This window comes from Rhinatrema bivittatum, chromosome 1 (genome assembly GCF_901001135.1).
Source record: "Rhinatrema bivittatum chromosome 1, aRhiBiv1.1, whole genome shotgun sequence".
Lineage (NCBI taxonomy): Eukaryota > Metazoa > Chordata > Amphibia > Gymnophiona > Rhinatrematidae > Rhinatrema > Rhinatrema bivittatum.
The window spans coordinates 82249649-82260312 of NC_042615.1; positions in this window are offsets into that span (position 1 = coordinate 82249649).

The window sequence follows — 10664 nt, forward strand, 5'->3', positions numbered from 1 at the left end:
GGGGGGATATGATAGAGGTGTTTAAAATCATGAGAGGTCTAGAATGGGTAAATGTGAATTGGTTATTTACTCTTTCAGATAATAGAAGGACTAGGGTGCACACCATGAAACTAATCAGAGAAAGTTCTTTTTCACTCAATGCACTAGTAAACTCTGGAATATGTTGCCAGGGGATGTGGCAACAGTAACATGGGTTAGACTTAGTTTTTGGGTACTTGCCAGGTTCTTATGGCCCGGATTGGCCACTGTTGGAGACAGGATGCTGGGCTTGATGGACCCTTGGTCCTTATATGTACATTTCTCAAAGACCAAATCAGGCTGTAAGGAGTTAATAAACGTGGATAAAGGTGAACCGGTAGATGTAGTGTACTTGGATTTTCAGAAGGTTTCCTAGAAGCCTCATGAGAGGCTTCTAGGAAAAGTAAAAAAGTCATGCGGTAGGTGGCGATGTCCTTTCGTGGATTACAAACTTGCTAAAAGACAGGAAACAGAGAGTTGGATTAAATGGACAATTTTCTCAGTGGAAGGGAATGGGCAGTGGATTGCCTCAGGGATCTGTATTGGAACCCTTACTTTTCAATATATTTATAAATGATCTGGAAAGAAATACGACGAGTGAGATAATCAAATTTGCAGATGATACAAAATTGTTCAGAGTAGTTAAATCACAAGCAGATTGTGATAAATTGCAGGAAGACCTTGTGAGACTGGAAAATTGGGCATCAAAATAGCAGATGAAATTTAATGTGGATAAGTGCAAGGTGATGCATATAGGGAAAAGTAACCCATGCTGTAGTTACACAATGTTAGGTTCCTTATTAGGTGCTACAACCCAAGAAAGAAATCTAGGTGTCATACTTGATAACACATTGAAATTGTCGGTTCAGTGTGCTGCGGCAGACAAAAAAGCAAACAGAATGTTGGGAATTATTAGAAAGGAAATGGTGAATAAAACGGAAAATGTCATAATGCCTCTGTATCGCTCCATCTTGAGACCGCACCTTGAATACTGTGTACAATTGTGGTTGCCAAATCTCTAAAAAGATATAATTGCGATGGAGAAGGTTCAGAGAAGGGCTACCAAAATGATAAAGGGAATGGAACAGCTCCCCTATGGGGAAAGACTAAAGAGGTTAGGACTTTTCAGCTTGGAGAAGAGACGGCTGAGGGGGGATATGATAGAGGTGTTTAAAATCATGAGAGGTCTAGAATGGGTAGATGTGAATCGGTTATTTACTCTTTCGGATAATAGAAAGACCAGGGGGCACTCCATGAAGTTAGCGTGCGGCACATTTAAAACTAATCAGAGAAAGTTCTTTTTCACTCAATGCACAATTAAACTCTGGAGTTTGTTGCCACAGGATATGGTTAGTGCAGTTAGTATAGTTGTGTTTAAAAAAGAATTGGATAAGTTCTTGGAGGAGAAGTCCATTACCTGCTATTAATTAAGTTGACTTAGAAAATAGCCATTGCTATTACTAGCAATGGTAACATGGAATAGACAGTTTTTGGGTACTTGCCAGGTTCTTATGGCCTGGATTGGCCACTGTTGGAGACAGGATGCTGGGCTTGATGGACCCTTGGTCTGACCCAGTATGGCATGTTCTTATGTTCTTATGAGATAGGCTGGGGCAAGCCTTTATCAACAGTGTGGAAGGGGGGCTGACCTTCTATACTGACCCAGTATGGCATGTTCTTATGAGATAGGCTGAGGCAAGCCTTTATCAACAGTGTGGAAGGGGGGCTGGTTGGTCAGGCTGCATGGAAACGGTGCACTGGACCTTCAGCAGCTTCAGCAGTAGTTGGAGAGCAGATGGCTAATTGGACTGTACAAGAGCAGAGAGAACCAATGGCTGGTAAGGCTGAGCATAACTCAGATCAGATCAGATAGCAGGTATATAAAATAAGAAGCAGGTAGTCTGTGTTTTTTTTAAAGTTATGTTTTGAGAACTAACCACACAAACAGAAAAAGCGGGCAGGAGGGAAGAAAGAGGCTGAGGTTTGATGTTGTTCCGTTTTTAACCTTATCACCAACCTCACCCTGGCCCACTGCCTCTTTGATGACCATTGGTCTGACTGGGCAGCCTGGCTCTGCATCCCCATCATGTGTATGTGCCAAGCATCCTAGATCAGGGTCAAGGGCCAGCTAACCCCAACTCCAGCGTTCCCCTTGACCAATTGGATGGGCATCCAGGTTGGTCTCAGGGGCTGTTAGATTGTATCCTAAAGTCTACCTGTGTTAATTTCTTTACATAGTCTACCCACACAAAGGAGAGGTACTTCCTACCCATGGCAAGTTTCAAAGGGAAAGAATTCTCATACGTTCTCTTTCAATTTGGAGCAAAATAGAAAGTAATTATGGACCTTTCCCCAAAGTGGGTGTTCTGAAATTTTCCTTTACTAAGCCTTAAAGAGATTGCGAATCAGCATTATGAGCTTTATTCAATTAAGTTTTTCCTATAGTCACAGAATAGTAAAAAGTCCTTTGTGGAAATGGAAATGGAAATTCAAAATGTTAAAATTATTGGATACCAAAGTGCTGCTCATAATTTATCTTTTATATATTTATTTTCCATTCATTCATTGAAATCTTAGGGGCTTAAATATTTGACAGTTAAGATTGAAAACAAAAAGTTGCAGAATCATGTATTTGGGATGCAGAAATTTGAGGTAGCAGTAAATGATGGGAGGAGAGAAGCCCATGTGCACTAACCAGCAGAGTGTCTGATGATCTCAAGATGGTGAAACAGTGAGATAAGGCATGGTCAGTGCCAGAATGATGCTGGGGTGCACTAGCAGAAAATAAGTGGTGATAATGTTTCTGTACAGGTTGAGTTGAGACCTTACCTAGAATATCATATTCAGGTCTGGAGACTGTACCTCTAAAGATACTAGAGGGATTGGACAAATAGCCATAAGAAAGGAGACTTAGGGGGTCACTTTCATTGCGTGCGATAGCTAGATCGGGGAGGAGTCAGGGCAGAGTCGGCCCCGAAAGAGGAGGAGTCGGGGCGGACGCGGCAGAAACTTCGCTGGCGGCAAAAAGGAAAGAACCCTTTTCACTGCCAGTAACACGCCCAATAGCACCACCTTTTACGATGGCGCTGTTGGGTGCGAAAGCCGGCAGCGATCGCACCGCGGAGGTGCGATCGCTGCTGGCTTTCGCAGACCCTTTCCCCGCTTCTCCCCCCCGCCCCCCGTTACCACCAGATTCTCTAAGGTCTGCGACCTTATAGAATCCAGGCCTTAAGGAGCTATGTCTACCCCAGAGGGGTATAAGACATATTGTACATTTAAATACCCAAAAGATACTAATAATGCATAAGAAGCAACTTTTTTAATGGAAAAGAAGCTCCAGATTTAGGCATCATGAAAAATAGCTCCAAGAGAGTAGACTAAGGCAAACTGGGGGGCTTGAGTTGTCTTGAAGGGGGGCGCACTGGATGCTCAAACAGGAAAGAAAAAAATGGACATGCTGTTGAGTCTGAATGCCATGGAGGCACTGCAAGCTCAGGAGAGAGGGAGCTGCCAGAATATTATAAACATGCTATGTGTCTCTTGGTGGACCAAGGACACGACCTGCTTCTGCTGTGGTGGGCCAGGTAGGGAGAAAGCTGTGGAAGAATTGGACCTGGAAATAGCCACTGTGGTTTTATGCAACCCAGGAAGAGCTACCATCCACATGATTTAGTCTAACTAGTGTTTCAGCAGTACTGTTGAAGGTAGAGATATCAAGGTTTGAGAAACCTTAGAGAGCTTCAGTAGTACTTTTACTGGAAAGAAAAAGCATTGCTGACATTGTCTAAGCGCAAGCAGATTGATAACTCCTGCATGGGAGGACTGATGACTTATTGTGAATATTTTACAGTGTTTGAATGGAATTCCTATTTGTAGACCGATGATAGCAACATACTCTGTTTATATCCTATTTAATAAATTTACTTCTTAATATAGTGAGATTGGAACCACAAAAAATGTATGATATGAATTCATAGAAGAGAAAAACAGTACAAATTTGCATGAAGAATTGTATGCATATATTTTTTCCTTGCCTCCTGTGGTTCACTATATCATCTGCTTGATCAAATGTGTGAAGAACTCACAAAGCAATTTTAGGACTCCTGGAACAAAAAGACTACACTTCTATTTCTGAAGTTGTTGCATACTTATTCCTTTGAAATCAATATTCTATTCTTAGATTTAAAATGCAGTAATAATTGAATGGAAAATGCTTCACATAGCTCTCTAACACTAGATGTCACTATTGTTCTTTTTTCTAGAATGTTGTGGGCTTTGCAAATGGCAATCACAAGCTTTTGGCAAATTCTTGCTGAAACCAGACTTTACATACAGTTTAATTTTGTAAACTTTCAGTCTCAAAGATTTTTCATGGCACTGTTTTCCCCATTTTCAGTAATTTATACTTGAACAAAATATATTCTTTACTGAAGAAAGGCACAATGGAAATATGACTATCATGTAGTCTTTTCTGGCATAATTTTGTTGCTTAGAAGATTCATAAGATACCCATTTATAGAGTTAAGATAATTTTATCTTTATCAAGAATTTATTAATCACTTACACCAAATGGTTCTAAGCAATTTACAGAGTAGAACATACATAACCAATAAAAATGAAAAAGTACAGTTAACATTAAGACATAACTAATATAAAAAAATTCAGAAAATCAGTAAATAGAATAATATAATTACATAAATACAATTATACAGATAAAATACAGAGCATCAAGTCAATAGAATTCAAAACAATGACATGTCTAGATTAAAAGTAAGCCTGCTTAAATAGATGTTTCTTTAAAGCCATGTTAAAAGTTTTAAAATTCTCTTCTAAATGCAAAGCCTGAGGCAAAGTATTCCAAAACACTGGTGCTGCTACAGAAATGGAGGACTCATGTGTGGACTCTAGACGTGCAACTACAGGCAGCCTAATAATTTACCCTCCATTGCCTCAGGTACAAAATATGGATTTTAAGTCCTCTGGGGATAGGGAAATACCTACAGTACCTGAACATAATCTGTTTTGAAGTGCCGAAAAGTGAAATTTAAATCAAATACATAAATAAATTTCTGGCAGAAATATATCTGGCTTTGATTCTTTGTGGTGTTCTGTAACATCATTGTTATTGAAGATTTAAGTTACAACAGCATGGGACATATATTGTATGTAATGTAAATGTGTTGAAAGACGAATTAGAGTACATAGGAAACCTCCATTACAAAATATAAATAAAAAATGGAGAAAAAATGTGATCAAGGTGAAGTGTATCTTTCCAGTATATGTTATTGTAATATTTCTATTTCTGCATATTATTCTATCACTAAAGATGCTACTAGTTCTACAAATAACGAGGTTGATATTCAAAGCATATGTCCAGCTAACTTTTGGTGTTAGCTGGACAGAATCTGAGACCTGAATATTTCTCCCCACTGACCAGCTAAATTTTGTCCAGGAAAATCATAACCCACATAAAATTTTGCCAGACAAAAAAAAAAGTGGTTTTAGAGGCATATTGGGTCAAGTTTAAACCATGGCCAGTCAGCACTGATATTCAGTGCTTTCTAGTCAAAGTTACATGGTTAATTCTGGTCAGCCACATACTAATAGGCCTAAAGTTAACCAGACAATTCTGGCCAATGTAAAAAAAAGCAAGGCTGTCCTGAGACCAGTTCCATGTTCTTGCTTCCCTCCCTCCCAGCCTGTTGTAAAAAGCTTTCCTGCTTTCTTCCCTCCTAGCCCGATGTAAAAAGCTGCCCTTTCACCAGCCTTCCTGCCAGATGACCCCTAAAAATAAGTTTGACTGGGTGGTGAGAGGGGTGGCTGGAGGGGAGGCATAGGGAATGAGCCTATGTTCCCTTCCTCTCTCCCTCTGTTCCCATTAGCCTGATTGCAGAAATAAGAAGACCCTTCTTTCTTGCGCTTCCCGGCCACCGCAGGCCCGCAGCCGGGTTCACTCAACCAGATGCCAGCTCTCCGGTTCCCACGCCCGTTCTGCTCTCTCACCTTCCAGAGTACCCCGCTCAGCGTGGAGTCCCTCCAGGCCCACCTAGGCCTCTCCTCCGCCATGCAGCCAGACATCACCGCCACCTCCTCTCTGGCCTGACGGCATTAGGTGCGCGCGTCCTTCTTCTGAATTTAAAGGGACCACAGTGGGTAAGCCACCCATGGCCCCTTCTGATGTCGTCTACATAAGGCAGGCTCTGGCAGTCAGAGCTTGCCTTGGCAACAGGTTTCCATACTGTTCAGCTGTGCTTTGTGTTGCCTGTGTTCCTGATCCTGCTTTGGTTCCAGTTCCTGATCCTGGTCGTTCCAGTTCCAGTTCCTGTCTCCATTTCCCTTTCGGATGGATTCCTTGGTTCTGATCCACTGCCTGTACTTGATCTCATGCCATGCCGCCTGTCACTCACCCATCGCATGGACTTGATCACGTGCCTTGCCGCTTGCCTCTGATTCATCACCAGGACTCAACCTGAACCTGCCTCAGGTTCTGACTTCCCATCTAGACTTTTCTCTGCACCCAGCTGCAGCCTTTTGCCAGCCTCCTGGCTCAGCCTCTCAGTCTCACCAGCTGCTGTCCTGCAGTTGGACCTCTTTGATAGCTGCTGTCCTCTGGTGTGTCACCCTCAGGCCATCCTTATGGGATCATCCACCTAAGTCCAGCCGGCCCCGACACCCAAGGGCTCAACCTGCAGGGAATGAGGGCTGGTATTGGTGAAGCTCCAGCTGGCCTCCGCATCCCATTTGGCCTCACCTCCCGATGGCACCAACACTACCTCAGGCCAAGGGTTCACTTCTGCAACATTCTTCCAACTCTCAAAAATATGGGGTAGATTTTCAAAAACGGCGCGTTCGTGTACTTTTGTTGGCGCTCCAGGCGCCAACAAAAGTACGCGAGATTTTAGTAGATACGCGCGTAGCCGCGTGTATCCGCTAAAATCCTGGATCGGCGCGCGCAAGGCTGCCTATTCTGTGTAGCCGGCGCGCGCCGAGCCGCGCAGCCTGCCGCCGTTCCCTCCAAGGCCCCTCCGAAATCGGAGCGGCCTCGGAGGGAATTCGCTATCGCCCTCCCCTCACTTTCCCCTCCCTTCCTCTACCTAACCCACCCCCCGACCCTTTCTAACCCCCCCCCCTATCTTTGTTGGGGGATTTACACCTCCCGGAGGGAGAAGTAAATCCCCGCGCGCCAGCGGGCCGCTGGCGCGCCTAGACGAGACCCGGGGGCGGTTCCGGAGGGCGCGGCCCAGGTAGAGTGTCCATCAAGCTAGGTGGAGGGAACATTGCCCAAATCTCATCTTGGAGTGAGTTTCCCCACTCCGAAGGCCATCAAATCTTCACAAGAGACCACTGTTCTGTTCGTACGTCTCACGTTGAATGTGAAAGTGGCCCCCAACCCCCTACACTAATACCTAATCCCCACCTCGAGTTACTAGGTGGGCCTCTCATAGGGATACAAATACCTGTCTAGGGAGTAGGATCTATAGTATGGTGCTCTCTCTCTCTCTCTCCCTCTCTCTCTCAGCCTTTTGGAATTGTCATGGACCATGATAAACCTTTACTGGCCTCTAGCGCACAATGTAACGCGAATGAAAGGGTTGTAGCTATGAGACGCGCTAACACTGCGGCACATGATAACTGTTTCCTGCTTTACATATACTCTGCCCCCTGAATTACGCATTCGCAAATCGTGTTAGCGCGAATTTATCTCCCGCGGTAACTCCTTGGAAAATGACCCCCTTAGGTTCTTTAGTTGTAATGAAGAAATGTATCACAAAGTATCAATTCATATATATAGAGTTAGTAAGACAAAGATTGTTAAATATTGTTAAGTTAATGCATACCTGATAATCTGTTATCGATAGTAGGTTTAATGCTTATTTTCTTGAGTTTTGTTTAATGATAATATCAAAGAATAATAAATAAGACAAATAGAAGTTAGAAGAATATAAAGTATTGTTTCGCTATAGGATGTTGATATGAATGATTGTTTTGCATAAATATAAATTACACTTTGAATACAGTTGGACTCAGTATAAATATTATCAAAAATAAGTGTTTAATGTTGAACTGTAAGACTGGCATAATATCATTTCACTTGTGGACTGATCACGACTATACTGTTTAACACCTACTGGTCACGATGCAAGCTTTCAATCTACCCACAGTATACGGTTTACAATAAGTAGTTACTAGAAGTCTCTTTCCTTGATAAACCATATTGGTGCACATATACCTTACTAAGCAGCCTGGCACTGGATCATAAAAGGATGGTTGAGAGAAAAAAATCCTTTCACTTCTTTACAAGATAAACTATGGATACAATCTATTTGTGGTATTAAGGAAGATGTAATAGAGGAAAACATAGAGCAGGAAGCACATCTAAAATATCTAAATATAAATGACTGCAGGCAACTTTGTCATAGAAGTGATTTGAAAATATCTCACATTTCATGAACAAGTAAACTTCATTAAATGTACAGTCAGGTAGCATCAGAATGTTCTTTGCAATCTTCAGAATCTCACAATTTGCATCGGAAAAATATTTCTCTTGTCTTCCATCACACTCTATTGTAACATATTCTGTAATACCTACATTTTGCATTTTCCAAAGTAATCCACAGTTTAACCATTCCCTCTCTAAAGATTTGATTTTCAAATATACTTACATGCTTAAAACTAGATTTTTTTATGTCCAAAAGCACTTTACCTGTGTAACTGGGATTTTGAAAATTGCCACAATATGTCAATGAATTGTCAATAAGTTAGATTCACATTAAGGGGTGGATTTTAAAACCCCTGCGCGTGTAAATCCTTCTGGATTTACGCGCGCAGGGCCCTCGCGCGCTGGCGCGCCTATTTTGCATAGGCCGCCGGCGCGCGCAGAGCCCCGGGATGCGCGTAAGTCCCGGGGCTTCCTGGCGGGGGCGTGGCGGGGGCGTGACGGGATGATGCGGCGTTTAGGGGGCGGGGTGTGGTGTTTCGGGGCGGCGACATGGGCGTGGTTTCAGCCCGGGGGCGTTCTGGGGGCATGGCCGCGGCCTCTGGAACAGCCCCCGGGATAGGACCACGGAGCAGGGCAGCCGGCCGATGCGCGCAAAGTTACGCCTGCTTTCAGCAGGCGTAACTTTGCCGACAAAGGTAAGGGGGGGGGGTTTAGATAGGGCCAGGGGGGGTGGGTTAGGTAGGGGAAGGGAGGGTGAAGGGAGGGTGAAGGAAAGTTCCCTCCGAGGCCGCTCCGAAATCGGAGCGGCCTCGGAGGGAACAGGCAGCGCGCGCTGGGCTCTGCGTGCGCAGGTTGCACAAATGTGCACCCCCTTGCACGCGCCGACCCCGGATTTTATAAGATACGTGCGGCTACGCTCGTATCTTATAAAATCCAGCGTACTTTTGTTCGCGCCTGGTGCGCGAACAAAAGTACGTGTTCGTGCAAGTATTTAAAATCTACCCCTGTGTACTTAACACAGATTTTGAAGACTGCTACAATAGTATGTCACATTTACATGCATACATTCATTGAAAATTCACCTGACAATGCTGTACATCAAAATGACACTGTCTGCTGTGGTGAATGCACCAGAGTTAACTGCGGCATGACCCTAGCGGATGGCATCAGTTGCAGAAGAGGACATCATTGGAGCTGCTCCGAGCCCTCGGCACCGAGCCTGGGCCTGATCTGAGGCCTGGTCCAGGGAGTCGGAACCCAGCCTCCAGGCCAGGCCCTGGCTTTGGACCTGGGGCCAGGTCAAGGCCCCAGTGTGGGGACCTGGCCTCCAGGCTGGGGTGCAGTGTCAGACCTGAACCTAGGCTCTGCCCTAAGCCAAGGTCCAGGTGTTGGGATACTGCCTCCAGGAGGTAGGTTTATACCCAATGGATCAGCTACATTATTGTTTGGAGGAGCTGAGACCCCAGCTTCCTGCTTGGTCCTAGGCCATGGCCCCTGCTTTGGGCCTTTGTCTATGCCCTAGGCGAGATCCTAGCTTTGAGCCTAGACTAAGGCACTGGCCTCGGGCTTATATCTAGGCTCCATGAATTAATTTAAAATGAATGCAATGATAAAGGTTAGCTTCATTTGGGGGGGCACTCGGTTTGTTTCAGAACCCCCAAATGAAAGAAATTGCCCTTATTCATTGCATTATGCACATTCATTTGAAACAAATGCATATCCTTATTTGTGGGGACTGGGCTCTCCTTATCTCTCTGTCTCTCTTGATCTCTTTCTCTCTCTGATAGTATTAGCTGGACTTTGCTGTAGAAATTTCCAATAATTATTCCAGATCCAGGATCTCTCCATGTTTTCAGTAGACAGAAACAGGTAGCATTGGAATTCCTCTCAAAAACAAAGAACAAAACTTTCTGCAAAAATTCTTCTCTTTTATTACTGTCAGCTCACTGCAGTCCCTACTTATACTCAGGGCAGCAGAAAAATGTATCACTGTGTCCTGACCTTCCACTTGTGAGGTGGAAATCCTCCCAAAGCAGGATCTGGCTCTCAAAAAAGCAAGAAATCTCAAAAAAGTAAACAAAAACTCTACTCAGAGCTCCTCTTCACTGTCCCAAGACAATCTCTTTCAGACCTGGGGGTACTAGCCAGGGTAATGTCCCTTTCCCTTGGATAACTGAATGTAATCTGCTTTACAGTGCTGAAGGCA